The sequence below is a fragment of the Opisthocomus hoazin genome, chromosome 4, assembly GCF_030867145.1.
Source record: "Opisthocomus hoazin isolate bOpiHoa1 chromosome 4, bOpiHoa1.hap1, whole genome shotgun sequence".
NCBI classification, from domain to species: domain Eukaryota; kingdom Metazoa; phylum Chordata; class Aves; order Opisthocomiformes; family Opisthocomidae; genus Opisthocomus; species Opisthocomus hoazin.
The window spans coordinates 75,599,096-75,621,949 of NC_134417.1; the positions used below are offsets into that span (position 1 = coordinate 75,599,096).

Genomic DNA, 22,854 nt, shown 5'->3' on the forward strand with positions numbered 1-22,854 from the left:
TCTCCTCCCTGAGCAGGCATTATACAGCCCCCCCTCACCAGGTTCGGACCTTTCCTCCCTGACGCCAGGTACCTCTGCTCCAGTGCAGATCACCCTGGACTGCAGCAGAGTCCGTGCCCAGCCAGGGGCTGCCCTGGAGCCAGAGCCAGCCCATGTGGAGGAGCCGTTCGCACCGCTCCCCGCTGCATGCGATCCCTGATGAACTGGGTCAGAGGACCTGATTGCCTGGATTGTGAGGAGGTGTGTTGATCAGAGGAAGTCATACTGGGAAAGAAAGCATAATAATCACCCTCTCAGAGCCACTAAGTACCCCAGTAGACACTCCGTGGTCTAGTATATATTTCCATGACTACAGATGCAGCCATGGCTTTAAGATGGACCACAGGAAGAGCACAGAGGGTGATAGAAGTGCTGCGACTGATATTTTCTGCCCTAGGTATCAGGGACTGAATCCTCTTGAGGGACTTTTGAGAGAAGCATTAGAGATGTTTCTTTGTTCCTCGCCACTTCAGCGGAAGAGGACAAGATAGAGGGTAATGACCAAAGTTTGTGGAAGGAGAGAACACTCAAGAGTGTAAGGAGAAAGGCTCTCAGAAGCCAGGAGACCATTGAAATGCAAACACCATGAGAAGATACTCTCCGAGAACTGAGCTGCCACAGCCCACAAATTAACTTTGTTCTTGGTGATCTGCTGCATCTTACACACTTTGTCAACAGTGTGGGCTGCTGCTTCAGGCCATATTTGCTGTGCGGCCAGGCTGTCCATCCACACTGCATGGGCCACAGCCCTATCCTGGCTGGTCTAGCAAAAGGAAGTACAGAGTGGCAAGGTGAGAAAGCAAAGGCAGGCATAAATGCAGATTCAATCATTTTTTCTTCTAAATACTATTTAGTGCAATAACATGCAGTGCTGCAGTGCTAACCCCTCAACCCCAGATGTCCATCTGTATTAAAGCAGCTGACTTCTCTGCTGACACAGCACCAGACACAGCCCATGTCCCAGACTCAGCACATCCACCAGACCTGTGTGTTGCACAAGACACACACAGCTTGAGGGCAAGGAGTTTCTCCTGGCCTGGCATGACAAGAACCACTGTCACATGCCCCACTGTGATTAATATGCAGGAACTGAGAACACAGCAGGAAACAAGAGCCCTATGAATACACTGGCCTGGGGACAGAGCAATTCCACATGAGGGGGGGACATGCAGGTGCCAGTCTTCAGTTCTGTGAGTATTTAATGTCAATCATTACTTGAAGACTTGCGTTTTAGTAGATTTTCTCCTAAGATGGCTTGGAGGGAAGAGTTCAACAACTGCACTTCCTTTCTTCAGGGCTCTTGTGGATCCTGTCTTGTCACTGTAGATCAGAAATAAAATATCAGAAGATATACCTCAAAGAATATTGAACATTTCCTCCTGAACCCATGGGTGTTGTGGGATAAGTGATGGCCTGTGTGAAAATGACAAGGCATCAGCGGCAGTCACTTTCTTCTTGCATGGAACAACGGATGTCACTAGAAGAGAGCCCTGTCCTTATGCTACAGATCTCCACTTAATGGCGCTTCCTGGAATCATCTCTGCCCTGTCCAGCCTGCCCTTCTGTAGCAGCTTTTAAGGAGCAGAACACAAGTCCATGCTGCTGTTAATCACCTTTGGCTGGCCAAGAGACTGCGGACCTTACAGCATTCATCCATGACTCTGTCTCTGCCAGTTTCATCTACCGTAGTGCAACTATTTTAAGTTGTCTGCTGAGCAGTGCTGCTGATGGAGGGAATGTCAAATACTTTCTTGCAAGATTATATCAAATAGGTATGTTTTTTTTCAATGATTTTTCATGTATATTTATACCGCTAAGAACAATTAATTTCCTTTTTATATAGAAAAGTCATATAATGAGATTTGGTGTTGCATGATTTCTGTGCTATCTCTGCTTTTCAATGCTAATCAACTGCCTAGAATAAAAAAAAAATACCTATATAGATGAGCAGGGGTTTGGACAGATTCCATTGAACTATAGAAAAAGAGAGAGCTTATGGCTAGCTAATATGCTTTATGGCAAAAATGTCCGCTGATATCAGAGTGCACGGGAAATGTACATTCAGTGTACCTGGAAGCTTAGAAGTGACTCACTTCATTTAGGAGAGGAAATCAGCACCAAACGATTGTCTGCCTACTAAGCTGCTCTAATTTTCTTTTTGTTGCAAAGACTCTTCCAGGAAGGCCTAGAAAAGATTCAAAACCATACGAGTGAGGTGTGCGAAAAAAGAGAGACATTGACAAGGTTTAACTTACAGTTATCCCAGGATGAGTCTTTCCATGTCCCCGTGTCAGCAAAATCTGGTGGCGTTCCAGGACTTTTCTTTCCAGTGAAGCTTGATCCAATCAACCCTCATAACCCCTACAAACCTTTGAAAGGAATCTCTTGAAATGGAGCAGAGCTCCTGAGGTCACAATCTGACCCAAAATGGGTAGAAAGAGGGCCATTCCCACACGTTTCTTATTCCCAGCTCTCACCGCACACTCACTCACAGGGCTGGTGCAGGCAGCAGGGTTTGCAGGGAGGTGCAAGCAGCTGGGTGGCTGTGACTCTATTACTTTTTAAACCTTTCCCTTTTGCAGGGAAATTAAATCCCGGCACCAGCACTGATTTCCTGAGCTATTTGCTGGGATTGCCCTCTGCTGGGCCAGGGCAAGCTGGGCTCCTGCCGCAGTGCTGCAGGCAGGGCAAGCACCAACGAGCCAACAAAATCACTGCTCCCCACTCACTGCTGGCCATTACCTGCCTCACTGTCTTGATGATCCCTGTGCGAAAAGTTATTCCCAATGGCACCCGTGATTTCTGTAGCAGAGCTGCCTTTCTCTGTAGGAAAGGCTCTTTAGCTCTTGGGTACTCTCTCTCTCAGTTGCTGGGAAAAGAGCAGAGAGAGGGTTTGATGTAGAGGAAGCCCAGTCACTTTGCAGCCTGCCATGCCTTCTGCGATGTTCTGTTCTCTTCATTTAGAGGCTACAGGCTGGAACTTCACCCATGTCTCAAGGGTCTGCAAATACTACTGATTCAGCTGATAATGTCTTCTGGTAGTGACCTGTCACCACAGTCCTTTCAGTGCACCTTATACCAGCCAGGGTGGATCCCTATCTAGAAAGTCTGGCTTAAATGGGGGAGTGGGTGGCACAACTTTGTAAAACGCTTATCAGTTACCATGTGTCAGCACGTTCCTGCAAAACGGTGGGAGAGGGCAGCAAGGTGGAAGGCCGCCCTTCAGCCTCTTCCTGATGTCTCCCCTCCTGGTCCAAGGAAACCCTCTAGAGCAGAGAGAAGACCATGCCAGTGCTTGGAGCCACGCAAGCCAGCTGAGGGGATGGAGGTGTCTGAAAGGAAGGGCACAAAGGCTGAGTATGCAAAAGCCCTGTGAGGAAACTGAGTATTGAGAAAAGTAGGATTCAGACACAAAAGGGTTTATGTAGCATTTGCTGCACTGTAGGAAGCCACTGAAAGGATGTTCGAGGGAGAGTGAGCCTCTACTTGTCTGTCCACTAGTGTCCACATGTTTGGAGTTAAAAGAGTTTCCTCCAGAGTGCAGAACTAAGTCAAGTGCTGTCTGATGCTTTCAGCCTAAGGACTCAGGTGCTCAGGCTGATGACTCCTGTCCTGCATACATAAAGTGCTTCCTTGCTCTGAATGTGGGTGAACATTCTGGGACATTCTTGCAGCAAACAGAAAGTGGAAAGTGACCTGAGACCAACATGTAAGAAATAAGTTTCTAGAAGCATGCTATATACTTTGTGTGATCAGTAATTACCTCACAGTTCTGGACAATAACACAGCTATAAAGGGAAGTAGCAAATATACAGAGAAAATTCTATGCCTCCGGTGACCATAAAACCTAAATGGTCATAGCTACTTTTTACTTAAGTGTACATAAGAAAAAGGTGCCTTCAGAGACTTTATTTAAATATGTTAGTATTTATGAACTGTGGCATCAGCTGTGTTGTGCATGCTGGAATCTCTAGACCTGCCTGCACAGACTGTGACTGTACCAGTTAATGTAAATATACCCAGACTGGGCTAGTGACTGAGTGAAGGACATCTGGATGCTGCAGAGAGGCAGCAGGTAGCGTTCTTCCTTCCCTGTCTTTCTGATCTGGCACCTCAGAACAGTTTAGGGACATTATGTTACTGTCCCTTTAGTTTTATAAAACTGAGAGGTATCTGGGCACTCTGCATGCACCTGGAGGAGCCCACGAAAGCCCAAGAGAACTCTAGCTTTGCCTGTCTGTGTTTTCCTACCACATATACATCTGGCATAAGAAAGGATCACTAGGCTCAACTTCCCATTTTGTCTTTGCATTATTATGCCCTATTGTAGTGAAATGCCCCCTGCAATTTCAGCTGGCCATGATAACCCTCTGCGTATCTTGGTGTGAACTGTAAAATGTGGGGTGTGTTACTAATCAGCTGCCAGGAGTTATACTAAGGAACTCTATTTCATATGTGGCTAAAGTGATTTCTCTTGCACATATGTGCATTGTAACTTGCTATTACCCTTGCTTCTTCTGGAACATTTAGACTGTTAAAATATTTCACATAGGTCTATTGAACTAGGGGCTCATTTAGTACTTCACTTAAAAAAATACTGCGGGTGGCTAGACGTACTTTCTTGAAATACAAGACACATGATAGCATACGATCATTACAGCTTCCCAGCCTGTTTCGCATCATTTGCCAGGTGTTAGCTGTAACCTGTCCCTAATGCAGAGCATTTTACTGGAGCAGTTTACGGCATAGAGCTTCCCAGTTAAGTCCCTTGGGATACTCTTGTCAAATGTTTGTGCAGTGGGCAATCTGACAGAGCAGACCAGAGCATTTGAAGTTCTGCTTTATTTTATTATTGGCTGGAATATGAAGTTGAGTCTTAACAGAGGAAAATGAACCACTGAACAAGCATGTACACCGCCCCAGATATGAACCACGAAACTCCAGGTAGCCAAGCAATGTCCAACCCAACTCAGTGACTGTTCTGGTTTTGAAGGACAACCCACGTACAAATCAGAAAACATCTATATTTGCATATGCAGATATTATTTGGAAAACTGCATCTCTTAATCATATGAGAATTATTATTTTATTTATAAATAGTAGTTAAAAAGAAGATTTGATGAGCTTACAAAGTTGCTTAGAGCTGTAGACTTCTGATCCCAGGATAAGCTTGAAGCCACTGAAACAATGGAGCAGACTGAAGCAATGGTTTAGCTGGGCACTTCGACAAAGGGCAGAGCTAACAGAACCCCTGGATTTCTTCCTCTGTAACCTAACACTTCAGCAAATAGTTACAAGCTATATATGACAGGAATCAAGAGACATATTGGAGCCTTAAATGTGATCTTTCATCCTTATGCCAAATTGTGATACCTTTCCATATTGCCTCTCTTCGTGAGTTGCTTTCTGCAACACTTGCAGGACAAGGTCCATTGGAATTTGATCCCAGAGTGGAGGAACTACGATTTAGTGATAGAGATGCTGTGTGTGCTGTATGCAGACTTCTTACTGATGTACTTTGCTTCATTCTTCAAGCCTGGAAACCTGAATAAGTTCTCTAAGAGTGTGTTAACAACTCACATTTATCTTGGTTCATAAAAATGCAGCCAGAACTAATAGACAGAAACTCTTTATTTTAAGGAAGAGAAACATTTACAGAAGGTTTAGATTAGTTCAGTGGACATTTAATGTAGGCAGAAAAGATAATTCTGCAAGACAGGAGTGAGAAAAAAGCTATTGTGGTTCCTCCTGGACACAAAGACACGTTAGCAGTGGTCAGACCCTTGACAACATATTAATTTATTATGGAATAACTGATACTTGGCTTTTCTGTCCATTGGTATCCTAGAGAGCCTTGGCTTGCTCAAAGCACTCTGTGGTACTCTGTTGCTCCAGAACATTTCTTCTTATGGTCCACTATGTATGATTTTTCCTGAACAGAGCGTACTGCTTTGGTTTATGCCACCCAGAGTTACAAACCACCCCCTAGCCACCTGCAGTATACGTACAAATGCATGCATTTAAATGCAAAGTTTTGTTTTAAAAACCCCTATGTTGTTATGCTTGGGATGTTAAAAAAATAATATTTGGAATCCTGCCTGCAGAGACAGCAGAATGTACACATAAGTGCTGGTAAACCCCCAAGTTTTGTTTGTTAGCTGGTTAGCTGGAAGGATGTGGGAATGGAGACCATAGGTAGATGGTTTTATTCTTGACAGGTGAAAGACTGCTCTGTACTTTTAATGACTGTCCTTTAGTAGCCTGGCCACTCCTTGACTTGTGACTCACTCACACAACTCACCAACTATTTGAAAATTTGGTAAAAGTCAATAGTCTGAAAATCAGTTCTTCAGTTGTCCAAGAATCCAACAGCACAGACTAAAGGGGGGACACTGTGCATATTAACTACTGTAAAGGGGGAGACTCTGTGCATATTAGGTACTAACACTGGGTCTCAAGTTCAATTTTAAACACTTGTTTTCATTCACAAAGCAGAAAGACCGAAGAGCTGGTTCTGCCATACAGAGCCTGTTACGCTGGTGGCTGTTTCATGGTTGTAGACTGGCTGGGTGAGCCTGCACTACTCCTGCTAGCATACAAGCATTGCCAGATGGGTTCAAGCAGCTGTTTTCTGTTTCTCCTGCAGAAGAAACTCTCTCTCCTGTTTGCAGTTTTGGTGCAGCTCTCTACCTTCTCTCCACAGCCCCATTTTCTTTTCCATTTGCAGCAGGATGTCTGTTAGGCAGTATTGCAGCAGTCCTTGCTGTGCTAGTTTCCTGACATATCAAGGCTATTTTCAACTACCCCAGGGCCTATTACCTCTCAACCCAAAAGCAGGTGAAAGTCTGGCCCTTTGCCTGTGACTTTGTGACCACTGATTTCGTTTTAAAATTTCCACGTGTACTTCTGGCATTGCTCAATATGTGGATTTCTCATATCTGTTGGTCTGCCTTGGTTGTCAAGTACACTTTACTCCTTTGGTCTTGACCTTCTGCAGTCCTGTACAACTGCACATAGGCAGGCTTAGATATATGTTTTCAGCTGATGTAGCAAAGGAAATTGTAGTAACGAGGAGCCACGGCTGTTATGTGGTGTTCATTGATCTGAAAAGCCATGCCAAGTGTGCACACTGTGGTTCAAGCTCCATTACAGCACTGCTGGTCCATGGTGTGCGACTGTCCAAAACTATGTGCTTAGCTAGGAGAATTCTCAACAGAATTCTCAGGAGAATTTTCTGGTAATTCAGACAGAAACGTAGGTATGCTCGGACAATTCCTATACACTTTGCCTTCTGTATTTCCTCTGCATTTCATTCATGGATATCTCCATCTCCATCTTCAGCAGCTATGTTTCTTACCTGGTGACACACACTATGAATGTTCCAGGCACCTCTTCTGGACCGGGTCCCTGGGTGCAATGCTGCGCTGCTTTTGGGACCCCCAAATACAATATTTTTCACCTAGAATATCACTATTTCCATTCATTTCATTTTGGGTTTTTTCAAGTGTAGAAGTAGCTACTTTCTTTTAGTCCAGTGTTGACTAGAGCCCTCCACACAACACTGAAGATGGTTAGGGTCATTGTGCCTGACATGGCAGGGGCAGAGCTTCAGCCAGGTGCATCCTCCCATGCTTTGCTGTTTCTTGACTTAGCTGGCTCGCTTTATACTCAATACAGAGTGCCAAAACTGGGGCAGCAGGATGAACTGGGATGTTGGTCTCACAAGCAAGTTTAGGCCCAAGGCTAGTGCAACAAAATAGACTATCTAAGATTACAAAGTCCTCCTCCCATTTCTGCAGTTTGAAAGAAACGATCCTAGCAGCTCATACTGACAGACTGCAGCTCCGAGGCAGAAGTGAGAAAGTGAAGTTTCCTACCAAGGTTGTGCTTAAAATCTAGACCTTCTACAGGACATAGACTAAAGGGGCAGAAAACAAATTACTGAACTTTAAGTCTGAGTGATAGATGAAGCACCTAGCTGCAGCCTCTAGCTAGCTGCTACTACCTGTATTTTCCATACACATGAAATGAACTTCAGCCTTTATAAGGAGAGTCAGCAAGGCAAACCTGACTAATGCAGCTAACCCACAGGCAGGGTATTGAACCCGTGGGCATGACCAGGCATTTTTTATACTGAAAAACTCACTGAGGGGCATCAGTTTGGCTCCAGCAGGACAGGAGGCAGTTCATGGATAGATTTATATAGCCAAAATCTAGAAATCCCATTCTGGATCTTTCAAATCAAGAAGGCAGTCTATGAATTTAGCCACAGAAGATGCCCTGCTCTTGGCTCTAGTATGGGAGAGCACAGCAGGATTATGGTAAACTCCCAGAGTCCTGAGATTTTTACCTTGCCAGAAGGAGAGAGATTAGGGTCTAGCAAAAAGAACTGCATGATGGATGTTGCTTGAATTGCCAGCCAGAAGACAAACTGGGGGAGTCAAACTGGAGTCAAACAAAAAGTTCAGTATAAATCACAAGAAAAATAGAGTTATACAGGTTTCAAAACTATAGCAAAAGAACTGGTAAGCTGACAGATGAACTGCAATTTTGATACAATTTTCTGGAAAAAGCTCAGAAGTGTTTCTAGTTCCTTCAATGGGGCCATCCTGGACCTTTTGGGTTTTGCATGTTAAAATGTTTAAACAGAAGTCAAATTCATGCAGCTGTAGCGGTGACAAGAAATGGATGGTTGCTAGCTTATTTTGAGTGCCTGAAGAGCTTCTTCAAGTGCAGTTGGACAGGTCTTCCTTTCTGCACCGTCTCTGCTTTCATTTCCTCAAGAAATGCATTGATTTTGCTGTCTGGGATCCTCAGCATTTTGATAAACCTCCAAGGCATCCACAGGCTGCACGAGGCAGGTCCTCAAACCCCGAGGAGCCTCTCTGAGCCTCACCTCCATTGGCATTGTTCTCGGTTCAGACAGCAGGACAGAACTCTTCGGACTCACTTCGTGACTCAACACCACACCAGCATCAAAGCAGATTACCAAGGCACTCACTGGTTTCCACAGGGGTGACTTTTACTTCAGTGCACCACAGGAGGGTTTTGCTTAGCTGGTGTCTGTCATAGTGTCTTTTCGCTTGGCTTTGAATTAGACTAAAGCAGTAGGTAGTAGTTTATATATTTAGCAAATGCTGTTGCATCAGCACTATTTTTGACATTTAAATGTATGCAGCAAAATTAGCTGAGTTGGTTAACTTCCCATTATAAATGAGAAGTCCTGCCAGTATGTCAATCAGGCAAGGTTGCATGTCCATCGGGAGGCCACCCATGGCTTCAGGGAGGCTGTCCTGACAGTGTGATCCAGGCAGGCCCTTGAAGGGTGTTCCCTAGTCCCGCTGTCTCATTAGTAGGGCTGCCTCTGCAATGTCTTACATGCGCTCCCACTGCACTGGCAGGGAGAAACCTGAGGACCAGCTGATCCTTGCAGTGCCCTCAGCCAGTCTGGCCCCTCTGGGAGCCCGCTTAACCCCACGTTCCCCTGCAAACAGCAAGGCACTGCCAGGGATGCTCCTGGCAGGACATCGTGCTCCTCTTCACACGGCGGATGTGCCCAGGACAGGATGGCCTCCTGAAGTTGTCCAGCACCACTGCCCATGCCACGTCTTGAAGAGGTTTGCTTTGGCTCACCTTGTGCACCAGACACATTCTCAGCATATGGTCATTTCCTCATAAACACGTAAGTGGCGGAACAGGACAATAAACCTTTTGCCTCTTAAGGGCAGATAGGAAACATTTAAACATCCATGACCCAAAATCTCATCTATCCTTGCAGTATGTTCAGATGTCTCCCAACATATGCTTTTAAGGTCTTTCTTCTGGTTTAGATACCTACATGTCCTGTACTAACCAGCTGAGAGATTTAAATATTTCTCACAGTTGTCCCTATAATGTTCTCTTTTAGTGTTACCATTCTTACAGCAGTGGAGCAAGAAATCTGAAAGACATACTGGTAGGACTGGTTCCCAGTTAACACTAAATGTGCAGGATTTCACTGTAACACTGAAGCACCTTTGCATTATTGGGATGAAAAGAATGCAACAGTAAATAAATAATATTTATTGGGAAGAAGCTATGAAATCACACTATAAAAACAGAAAATAGCCAAAGAGCAACTCATTGTGTACTACAAATAAGCATGCATGTGTTAATCATAGGAATATCTGCTTATACTTAAAATAAAGAGTAAACAAGTGAATATAAAATTTACTTGTTTTACCAATGCAAATGTAACCCATGCTTTTTTTCCCCGATTTTGTCATGTTTTTATATTGTGTTCTTTTCAGTTCTGCCCTTAAAATGTGGATTTCAGCCTAAATATTTATGTTACTCATTCTCAGGTTTTCTTAGAAGCCCAAATAATGCTGTTGCAATTTACCAGTATGATACAACAAAGAAAAATCCCAGCAGAGGTGGAAGACTGGAGGGACTCACTGCATTATCTTTGTACCTGTACTGATTTCAGACTGCACGGTACTAACAAGCCAAAAGTATTATTCTATTAGTGGTTGTTGTTATTACATGGTTCAGGTAGTTCCTCAAACATTGACAGTATTTTTATTCTGAACCTGAATGGATTTATTCTCTCGTCTGTACACGAGAGATTAATTTGTCACATTCCCATTAGCTTAACAGGAGCTACTTGCAAAAATCTCTTGATGACTCTGAGCCAGGTCACTCAATAACTCTGCAGGCCTAGTTCTGCTCCAGAGGCTGACACTGTCTACAAACCTGTGTGAAATGAATAAAAACAGTATTATGGACTCAGTGTGCTGTGTTGCACCCTTTGCAAGACACCCTCTTGCAGAACTGAGAGTGAAACTGTCTTGGCATTGAGGAGCATTCTCTAAAACAACGAACCTTGCCTTTCATCTTTCACAGTTTTGTCTTCATTATACTGGTTCTAAAGCAAAAAAAAACAAAAAGAGAACTAAACCCCGAGATATGGAAAAATAGCAAATACAGAGAATAGTAAATAGTAAACGTGGAGAAAATAGTAAATAAAAACATTCCATTTCTCCTTTGAGAACGATTTCATGGAACATAAAAACGGCAACAAAAAAAAAATCTCAGTGTTATATATAACTGGACAAAGGTTTCTGCTGCTTATCTAGTGTAACTTTCTTATTTATCTTCTTGAATAAGAAGCTGCCCAATGTAAGTTGTGGAGCCAAAGTTATAAACTATAATCAAAGTAATTGATCATCCCAATTTACCTTGTTGGATTTAGAAACTGCAGAACATATGATACATGAGAAGAAAACGTATTTTGAGATACCTAGAGAACAAAAGCACAGGCCTTGATCCTCCTAGCAGTCTGAAAAGTGCTGGTGAGGAAATCCACAGCTCCAAAATCGACCTGGATTGCAACAAACCTGAGATGCTGACTGAGGGTGACAAACTTGAAGGAGACTCAGAGAAGACTGACAGAAGCTGGAATGAATTTTTTGAGCAGCTCCAGCCAGAATCTTATGAAAGCTACTGCCAGCAAAGTTTGCCTGGAAGTCACATGAATCTTGTTGACATCCCAGAAGCTATTTGAAGGCTGGAGGTCGGACATAATTCAAATTTGTCACTGTGTCTTTAACTATAAGAACTTCAGTCTGTGCTGAGGTGCTTCAAGACCACGTGCTTCTGGACAAAAGGTTTTTACAGATGGCCACACCATCCACTTTCCAAACTAAACAGGTTTTGTTTAGTACTCAGTTTTCTGTAGGATGAATTACACACCTCTCATCTCAGAGGATACAGCCTCCTCTCCCTGGGAGAAAACATGACCACTTCAGCTAGAAAACAGACAACATATCTGCAGTTCGATTTGAAGCTTTGAGTCCTGAATGTCATGATAAAACTGAGATTGCACCTCAGCACATTGTGAAACAATCTTTACAGACTGGGGATGTGTCCCTAAACTAGTGAAGACAGAGCTGCCTATTTAGAAAAGAGAGGAAAAGCGATCATGCATCTACTAAGAAGAGGCAGTACAGTGGTTTATTGTTGTAAGTGATTATAATTCTACCAGTTCCTTGATAAATCCATTTTAGCATACCTGCACAAGAAGACTACAAATCAGGAGATGCATAATCACCTGAGCTTAGGTACAGGCCTTCTAACTGACAGGCTCAATAAATATGGTATAAACTAGAACTAGTTAAAAAAACAGTTCTTTGAAGAATATTAACTCAGCATTGACTGATTTTTAAATACCCTTTTGCAGAAAAACGTTATCACTTTTAGAGCAGCCAATACCTCAATAAGCCCTCTGCCTCCAAGTGAAAAAAAAAAAAAAGATCTTGTCTTAGTTTAACTGCCCTTGGCATTAGAGCAAGCATTGTAAGATGGTATTGCTGTATTCATGAATAAGGAACATTTGATTTATTTATTAGTTTGAAAGTGAGAAGATTCTGGGAATTTGCTGTCAAGCCAAAAGACTTTCTATTGGATTACCTGTTCTTCTGATTTGTATTAATGAAGCTGCAGAAAGGAAGAAACTAACGACTGAGTTAGTCTTTTATGAGTTATTTCCTCAGTTCTTTCACAAGTAAATACACAAAGTAATGGAATTCTTTATATTCATATTCCCTCAGTAGTGGTTTAGGACCTAAGTCACTTCAGGTTGTCCTCTAGGTCCTAGGACACAGCCCCATGTAAGCAGTGCCTAGGAAATGAAAGTCTCCTGTCACTTATGTGCCAGGAGAAAGGGATGGAAAGGTTACTTCCTACTTTGTTTTCTCATGGCTGGTCACTATAAAGAAACAGAGGGGGATGAAATGAGTAAACGCTCACTCTATGTACCTTGTTGTTTATCATTCTGCCCATCAGGGAGTACAGTTTAAAGGTGAGATAGAACATTTATTTGAATAGTCCACCAGAGAAGCTCTTTATGTAAGGTCTGCATCAGTTAATGATACTTTGCCATTCGGAAAGATGGTATTTTTCTATTATATCAGAAACTGTAGACCTCCTGCAGGCTGATGAAATACTTTTTATTACTCCCAAGGGCCTAGCTGTTCAATTAATTAAGAGCAGGAAATCCAAGACATGTTAGCTCTTCTCTCTAACACTACCTGAATTAATTGGCAAATTGTTCTCTGTTGCATAACAGATGCAAAACACATCATATCCTGCGCCTTGCTCCTTCTGAGACAGCCATCTGAGGTGCCCTGTTGCTTTATGTGCAGCGGGTCTTCTGCATCAGATTTCAAAATGGAAATCTTGCCTGCTGCAACACGATTAGCAATGGGCTGATGATGTGCATGTAGACTGTGGCATAGTCAGAAATCCTAGGAATAAAAAGTGCCAGAAAATGTAGAATATTGCTCCTTATTGTTGTCATGTACCTAAACAGGCAGTAAGGGAAATAAATAACTGAATTTCACTTGAAAATATTGCTTGCCAAGGATCAGCCCATTCCCAGCCAAAACAAGTTTTACTGCTGCCTTGAATGAGATAGGGTTAGGAACGTAAATCTGAATAGGTGCATCTGATAATTACAAACCTGCATCTGCTCCCCAACTAGAAAATAGTGCCGTATGGAACTCCCTCATATAAATATAGTGATTAGCTATTCATTACTCGCATGGAGTAGCATTCTGAACACTACGCCAGATGAGATAGCTTTCACATAACCAGTTTGGGAGTTCCTTCTTGAGTCAGACAGGTACTGGTAGCAGAGAATCAAGCTCACTGTCCTTTGAGCACTTACCAATGGAACAGTCAGGAGGTTTGCATTGTATGGCAAGAAACGGGGATAAGATTTTGAATATCTCCTAAGCTGCAGTCCCTTTTTAAAAAAAAAAATTATTTGTTTGTACTTGCAGAAAGTTTGGAGGCAATTTTCCGCTTGCTACACACAGCTCCTTTCTTTGGATTCAAGCAGAACGGAAGGTAGAAATGTGAGGTCAATTGTCAGATGCAAGCAGGGGAGGTGGCAGGTGGCACTGCTCTTTGCTGTGCCTCTGTGGCGAGCACCAGCCTCCCCCCGCTGTTCCGATTTCCCTCTCCCCCTGCGTCCTGTGGTGCCTGCTAAGTAAGGCAGTTGCCACAATCAAAGCTAGAACCTCAGGACACAAAACCATCTCCGGGAAAAAAACACCTCTTCTGCACTAGGCAGGCTGATTGAAGATGGCAGCACACAGAGCATCAGCAGCCCTGACCCCCGCATGGCTTAGCAAAACAATCAAAAATTGCGTTTTGCCTCAATTGTGTGTGAAAGCAATGATTAACTAGTGTGTTTTAGCAAAAAGGGTAAAAGAAGACAGTCTTGGCTTGCGCTGAGGATGTTCTCCACAGGAGACCATGGCACGCAACAACAACGGGGTAGGAAAACACCCTAATCCTGAGGCCAAGTGGCTGTAGTGGGAACACAGAATTTCCATAGCTGTGAACCTAACTGGTGTCCAGCACCGGGTCTCCATCAAAGAAAGGTATAGGAAGCACTGTAACTGGCAAAGGTGGGATAAGCCAATCCCATATAAAATGCCTCATCTTAATTCTTCATTTGGGACTGGCTAGACATCTGAAATTGTCTGGTCTTTCCAAATAGTGTGTATGTGGCTTCACAACTATGTAAGGACAGGTGTGGGAGGTGGAATTAGTCTTAGGTATATTATAAATGATTATACATAATACATACAGCTTAGATGAAGAGAACATTATTCTGGTTGCAAAGTCAAGAAGAGTCATTAGGACAAGCTGTGCTTAAAACCTCCTGGGAGTAAGGCCAGATCACATCTTGGGAAAAGCTGTTCTTCTCAGCGCCTGGCTTTGTAGCAGTGGGTGAAACAGCCTGACCTCTACTTCGAGCAACACATTTCCACCTCCGTTCTCTTACCCCTTAAAACACTGTGCTCTGGTGTGAAAATTAGTACAAAGTCCAGTTCACACCAGGACTCTGTAAGGGAAAACCCAACACCTACATGATGCTCAAAATTTAAGGCGGATTGAAATTAAATGTCACTTTGCGTGATCCATTCCTCAGACACAGTTCAGCATTAACAGCTGCAAAGGCTGCTGAGTTTGAGGAGCAAAGTTTGTTCCATTCAACCTGTACCTTAGAGCACCTTCATAAAGACCATTTTCATCTCCAGGACTGGAAACTTCTACATGGTTAGATCCATTATGGCTTCTCTGCAGATTTGCATATCAATCCTTTTTAAAAAGCAATTTTAAGTGGCAAACTAAAGATCTAATTCTGGCACTGAAGAGCAGCTAGGCACAGTAACTGCTGGACCATTACACTAATTGCAACTTAAATGTTTTAAAGAACAGACAGATAAGTTTACCTCAGCTTTGCAAAGGTATATTATTTAACAAACACACACCATACAGTCTTCCTTGCTATCTAGATAATGTAATGGACAAAACAAGCTTTTTTTGACTGTTGGCTTTGAGGTTTTGAATCTTAACTTTTTGATTTAATTCAAGTCTTGTTTATTGAAACCTTCAGAGCTTATTCAATTATTTTCTTTACTCTGGACAACTGCCATGTTGTTCTGACTTACAGATCATACTGAACCATGTCAGATACCATCTCAGGCATAAATTTATATAAGCAACAGAAACAGTACTACCTGATGTAGACATTATGTATAAACTTATAAAATTCATTCTGTGACATTTATTTTAATTTTTTATAATGCCAACCACAACATAGCACAGATGAGATGCATTTGAGACCTGGGACTCTGGTCAGAAAAATATGGGGGGGGTTATTAAGTTTGTCTTGTTTGCCTTATGAGTGTTTTTGACAGAATATATTATCAGGCATCTTCTTAAACGTGGACCCTGGCTAACTGTATCAGCTTATATGAAATACCAAAGCCAGTCATTCTAGACTACTTATATTAGTCCTAACAATCTATAAAATCAGTCCATCATCATTGGACAGATTACAGACTGGCTACTTGTAGGTCTCAAAATCCAACATGAAATGAAAAACCATCCTAAACCAACTACGTTTCTACTGGAAGTCTGTATCAATAAGTCTTGGTCCTAAGGTACTTTTTCCTGACAGTAGCTTGGAAGAAAAAATATTGTGTTATAAAGTTTGCAGTTAATGGTAGAAATTGGAGGAGTTCTATATAATGGAGAGACATCGTTATGGATAGAGCAATCGGGACCATTTAGCACACCAGCTGCCATAATCAATATGCAATTAATATTTCCAGGTACTCACAATTTTTGATGTTTTAACACCCTCTCATTATTTTAAATTCTTTGCCTTGATTTGAAGGTATTCTGAAATAGATAAATTACTGGTGCCTTTCATACTTCAGTGTTTAAATCACCCTCAGTGTTTAAAAATCAGTGGTTTGATTTCTAGGACCTAGAAAGTCCTAATGACAATTTGGCTCTAAAGAAACTGTCACCACAGAAATGCTGAAAGTACTCTGCAGGAGCGGAGAAGAATTGCCTGCATTCCTATTAGCAGCCGCGATGACAAGGCTGTCCCATCATTCAGGAGAATGATGTGTTAGAAATGCTACAGATGGTTAACTGGTAGAGCACTGGGACACCAGTATGGTAATAAAGACAGAGGAGAGGCCAAAAATCACGGTGGCACACAGCCTCCCTCCTTCTTTTTTTTCCCCCCCCAAATATGTAATTTTTCAAAAATAAATACATTTTTTCAAATGTGTTTACAATCAACTAGAAAGGAGGAGGAGGCGCAGTCAGGAAGAGAGCAAACTGCAGAGCAGGAAAATGGAGCTGGACACATCTGTGTGCCGCTCGCACAGCCAGGCATGGGCCCCTTCAAAACGTAATCCTGTTTGTGTCACTGTTTGCTATACTCCCTAACTGGATTAAAAAGAAAAAGAAGAGGACAAATCCAAATCCTCTGAGGGCTATCTTTGGAATATCCTCAGAGATTAGTGACAGACTCACAGACAGGAAACTGTTTATAAAACTCATTTGTGGTGTGCCTCTGGATTAGGAGGCTGAGGAATCCATAATAACACTGGCAGAATAATGGAGACAAATTTAAAAACAAACTTTTCAGGCTATTCTCAGATTATGCAGTCATTCTTCATTTGGGGCTAGTGTGATACAAACAACCTGTCTCCTTTTCGTTGTGCATGAAAGAAAAAGAGAATTTTCTAGGGTATATTTATTTGTTTGTTATTTTGCAAATCTTTGGGATTAATGAAGTGTGGATTTATGAAGCATGTGAAGTCTGGCAATGTGCTTGCTACCTCTGGCTCCAAGGGGAGGAAGATCTAGCCTGACAGCAAGCTCCTGGTGTGTCTGAAACAGTGTAAATTAAAAAAAAAAATGAACAGATCAAAGAACGCTTGAGACATTCTGTGTATCCATTGGAAGTATTCTGTATATTATATGATATTCCAAATTGTCCAAGAATAGTAATTTGAATACGTCCAGCCTCAAATTTGCAAACCTCAGAAGTCATATCCCTTCAAAATCATAGTATTTGCTTTAAAAAATATGGTATGAAAAAAAGGAGGCATTGCAAAATAAAACTCATGAAATTTCTTGTGTTATTGTTCTGTTCCATCTTGTTTCTGAATATTTAGATTAAATTTCACAGTTTCTTAGACATTACAAGGATTACAAGCTTAATTTTTCCAAATGGTAACCTCAACATCCAGTTAATCCACAGATTAAGCCGGTGCCCTGTGACTCTTGCCAAGGGTACTGGAACTGATTCAGTCTTGAGAAAAGTTGGTCTTATGTAAACCATCATGTCGCTAGTGCCCGAAATTTAACTTTGAAGAATTGTGATGGGTGTTTGCAAGAACTATGAACATGGAGAATCTTTTGTCACTAGCCAAGGATGACTGAAAAAATCATATCAGGTAGAGGAAAAGTGAGCAAGTGATTTGGAGACCTACTGGCCAGGCAGATCCCAGGTGCCCCTTTCTGTACAGGAATGTATGTGCTCTGGCTACAGATCGAAACGGATTCCCTCTCCTTTTCACTCATACAAAATGTCATCTATCATTTCTGGCTGACACTTCCATTCGTGCACCGTGACCCCTTCAGAGGCAGAAGAAGACACACTTGCACAACACTGAGCCTTCTTTTATCACCTGATATGAAAAGACCTCTATTTGCCCTATTAATAATCATGGTTAAATGGCAGCACCTGGAACGCAACAACTCAGGGACTGGTTGCTAAATGCTGTACAGGTATATATTATGTAGGAGCCTCTACACAGAACAGCTGCTGGGTTTTAGGTCTTACTTTAAATTCAGGGTAGGAAAAAAGTATAAATAATCTTATAGAAAGATTCTTCTGGGTTTTTCTTTTTAGTTATAGGTCTTATCAACTCTTCTGTAAGTACATACTAGAACATCACAGATGATAACTGGATGTATATAACAAACATCAATTTAACTGCTTGAATTACCAATGCATTGATGCTGCTTAGACTTCATTAGTTCACAGTTCTATTTATATAACAAAATATATTTGTGTTCAGTAATGTTATTGGGGATATTTATTTAATGGGTATTTTTCTTAATGCCAGACTGTTAATAACCTAAACCTTCAGGTACTATGAAGAAATACAGCTGTAAAGAGATATGCAGTTCATGTGTTTTTGTTCACTTGGATTGTGCATAACATAGGCACTGCTACTCCAGCATATAAATGAGACCCTTTGTAAAACTGATTTAAAAATATTTTGAAAAAAAATATAAATTGCCAAACCCGAAATCTCTAAGCATTTAGCAGGAGAACTGACCTAATGTTCCATGACGTGGGACCACATGACCAATGACCCACATGACCAATATTACCACACGACTGGTGTTTATCTCTTAGTTTATTTTTTTTAATCCCACAATTTTCAAGCGAGCTTCCTGACTCTGAGGGACCTGTTGTGCACACTTGGAAATGGCAGTACTACTACCCCAAATCTTTACCTTCATGTTTTCAAGATTGGCACTTCACATTACACCCAGCTATGCAGAAAGCAGCAATCCTCAGATGTCCCGCCACCTTCTTACTACCTCACATCACTGCACGTAAGCAAAATCCTTTAAGGTTATTTTGGCGATCAGTGCATTCCATGGAAGGGATAAGGGTACTCTCTAAGTAACTGCTGACACTAGAAGCCATTTTGTAGCATAAATCCTCTCTGCAGTTATCATTTGGCCCCTGACCTTCTCTCCTGTGATTTTTTTAGAACTGTGGAAGGTTTTATACTCCAGATTTTGCAATATCCCTTTTCCTGAGGTTTTATAAAAAAGAAAAATTTAAGAGCTTTTTTTTAAAAAAATTAAGGCATGAGTTTGAATTGGATCTTAGAACTTTCTTAAATGGAAAACCCTAAAATTTTGCTACCACATTCCCTTTGAAGTAGAAACAGCTGTGAAATTTCAAAACAATGCCTTGCATATGTTTGCTGTTTTTTTTTTTCCCTACTGGCTATGAATCAGTAAGTGTGAGTTAGGCTATCACCATTCAAACCTACTTCTGCGCTAGACATGCAGCTCCTGGGTCCAGTGACAGGAGCTGTTACAATGAAATTTTAGCGAAGAACTGTCAGTTTTCTAAATCACTTCTACTTCCCAGCAATTCCTGCTTTCTAATTACTATAACCCTCACCTGTGCTTATGGGCTTGTTGAGACTGTGGAGATAGTGCTGGAGTGGGAATTTTCAAAATTCTTTTGATTTTAGTTTTAATTGGATTTGTTAATTACTACTGAGTTTTATAATTATTTGCCTGTTCGTCAAATGTTCTGTATTACACAAGCACTTCAAAAAGCCTGGAAACCACATTCTGTAAATTTAAAGTGATACAAACATTGCACCTTTAGGAACTGGGTTAGGTCACAGGACATGAAAGAGCTGTTAAATAGTCGCAACACTTCATCTGTACTGATCTAGGTTAGACGTGAAAGGTTTTGTATCCTATTAACAGTCTCCTGAGCTAACCAGCCCCTTAAATGTGATTACAAGGATCACACATCTAAGACCTTCAACAGGGGTTATGGAGCTCTTTTGATCAACTAATGAAAATATCTGGCAAAGCTCAGGGTTGCTTCAGAGAAATCTATGCATTCAATAAATAATATGCTTTTGGGCATGCTTGGTAATCCATTCTGGTGGATGGTATTTGCAATCAAAGGAATAATAAGCTAGCTGTAGACAAACTATGTGGTGGTTTTCCTAGAGGATATTTGCTCAGGTGTCGCTGGAAGTATTGTTTCTCTGTAATAAACACCAAAAGGGGAGGAGTTCCTCACATTTGCTACAGGCTGTGCTCACAGTTAAGCAGCCAGAGAGGTCAAAAAGCAGTTCCCTAGAGAGGTAAGTTCTTTAACTTTTATAGTGGTGCTCTCTCTTCTGCTATTTAAACATGCTTGTTTATTTTCTTAAGTTATCATTTATGTATCTGCTGATCTTTTTGTGTGTCACTTGTTATTTACATATGTACATAATTAGCCATCAAAATACCTCCTCAAGGGTAGAATGGTATTAAAAGCTCAATTATAAAGAAAAGAAAATAGATGAAAAGAGGGAATGCGTGCCTTTGTTCCCACAAGCCCTTCATAGCTGAGCTCTGCCCAGGATTCAGAGCCCAGCAGCAGGAGGATCCCCTTTTGAAGGGAGCTCCACAGTGCCCAGCATTTCAGGGTCCTGACTTTATTTGGATGTAGTAAGGACTTTCACAACACAGGAAATATTTTATTAAATAATTTATAGTCTTAATTTGGTGCCTAATCACAAGAGCATCTTTTTTTTCTTTTTGTCATTAGAAGCTTCTAGGAATGTGAAAGTCTGAGTTTATCAGTTCTGAAGTAAAAGAGATCCATTCTACTTATGTATGCTTCTCGTCCATTATATTACAATGAAGAGTAAGACTTATTCTATAAGCAATTGTCTAGATTAGATCTTGTGTGATCTAATGTTGAAGATGCTCTGAAAGGGTGTCTGTTCATGCTACTTTCACATTTCTCACATAGTAATTTGAAAAGTTTTCAGACTTACACCCACAATATTTCTGATGAAGTTAACTATGTTGAAAGGCAACGAGAGAGTCTGAAACCAATCTAATCGTAATCTGTTAAAAAGCTAGTGTAGAATAGATGCTGTCTTGTGGCATTAAGCACAACTTATACCAGGTACAGCTGGAGATGATCACAATTTATCTTTTAATACATATCTAGATATTGTCAGTACATACTACTTGTCAATTATTTCAAATTAATTTGTGGGCAGAGAGAGCATATACCCACATTCACTCAGGAACTCCGAAATCTCATCTGGAAGGCTTCCTAGAGAAAAGCAAAACCATAAACGTTTGGAGAAAAGAGAGACAAAAGCCCAGGCATGTTGAGAGGGAGAAAGACGAACATGAAAGAATGAAAATAAAGGGAAAGGGGAAGTGTGGCTAGGCTGCATGACACTCAATGTCAGTCACTTCACACCTAAGTCTTCCAGCACAGTCAGTGTCTATTTGACATCTAGTTTGTTATTTGCTAAGGGCTGAAACTCCTCATTTGTTTGAACAACGCCTACCTTCACAGGCCTCAGAAGTTGGTTGTGACTTATACTGGTTTAAACTAGCATCCTTTCAGCAGCAACAAGCTATCATTATTTACACATCATTCAGGGTCATCTAAATGAAAGAGATCGTAGTTTCTGGGAGTTTCATAGACCAGTTCATAACAATGAATAATACATTAATGCAGAAGACCAAAGTGTGTACAACACTCCAAATGGACTCCGCTGAGTCACAGAACAGGGAGTGCTCACAGGGAATTTCGGGTCTTCAGAGCCAACGGACAGTGACTTTGGCACACAGATATCCAGAAGCAGACAAGCTGGGCAGCACTGCTTTTGTCTTCAGACAGTACTGCTAGGAGTGGAAGGCGACATATGAATCGATCGCTGAAGTTACTTTTTTCTGGCTCCTAAGATCGTGTCCGAGCGCTGTTCAGCTCCTTGCTCCAGCCTCGGATGCACACTGGCTCTGTCTGGGAGGAGAGGTGTGAGTGTGCACCATCCCCTTCTTGTACCTGGGTTTCAATGCAGAGGCTTCTAGCCTTTTTTCGTGGTGCACTCTGGTCAAGCTTCTGCATGATCGGGGAATTAGACTGTCATGTTTCTGCACGTGACCTGCCATCCAGCCAGACACACAGCTTAAAGTCAGTGGGTGCTGGGTACTCATAGGCACAGCTAAAATCAATGTGAGCTTTGCTAGGGTAGGGGGAAGCTTTGCACAAATGCTGCTCAGGTAGCGATTCAAGCCTAAAAGATATGGATGTGTTTAAAACTGAGGCCCTGTTCTGCCAGTGCTTCCAACCCCAATTAGTAAAATGGGATTATAAAACTAGGAAGCTAATTTTATATTTTTATAGGGTCTCAACCATAGGAGGAGGAAAGGTTATGAAGGGACAGAGCAGCAAGCAATGAAAGGAGTCAATAAAGACTACATGGCACCTTACACTTCCCTCATAAATTCCTATGTGCGTAATGCTGTGCACAGTCTAAAAATGGTAACAATTTTTATACGGTAAAGAAGCAGTGCTTTGATGAAGGGGATTAAGGAGGCCTCTTGTCCTTACAAATATCTGGCTCATGGCTGTTTAGCTTTGGGGTTTAAGAATACAGAGGTTTCTATTGACAATTTTCCCGCAGAGAAGAATTTTACAAGGCTTCTTGTCCGTGTGATTCCTTTGATGCGTGGGATGAGATAAGCAGCCTTTTCCATACTCACACGGAAAGGCCATCCATGAACTACATGGTCTCTACTCCGCTTTCGTGAAAGACAGAGAAGAGAGAGCTCTGAAACAACTCCCCTACCGTCAGACCTGCCTGAAAACAAAACCCAGGTTCC

The 22,854-nt window shown here is 41.8% G+C and overlaps 1 protein-coding gene across 3 annotated transcripts in view; it reads left to right on the forward strand.

Moving 5' to 3' along the window:
* The first annotated feature begins 904 nt into the window (after positions 1-904).
* MYO3A (myosin IIIA) overlaps positions 905-22,854 on the forward strand; it is a 155,023-nt gene continuing 133,073 nt past the window's right edge. For all 3 annotated transcript variants that reach the window (XM_075419554.1, XM_075419557.1, XM_075419559.1), the window contains exon 1: positions 905-1,811. The gene's annotated coding sequence lies outside the window, so the exon portion shown is untranslated. The remainder of the gene's footprint in view (positions 1,812-22,854) is intronic.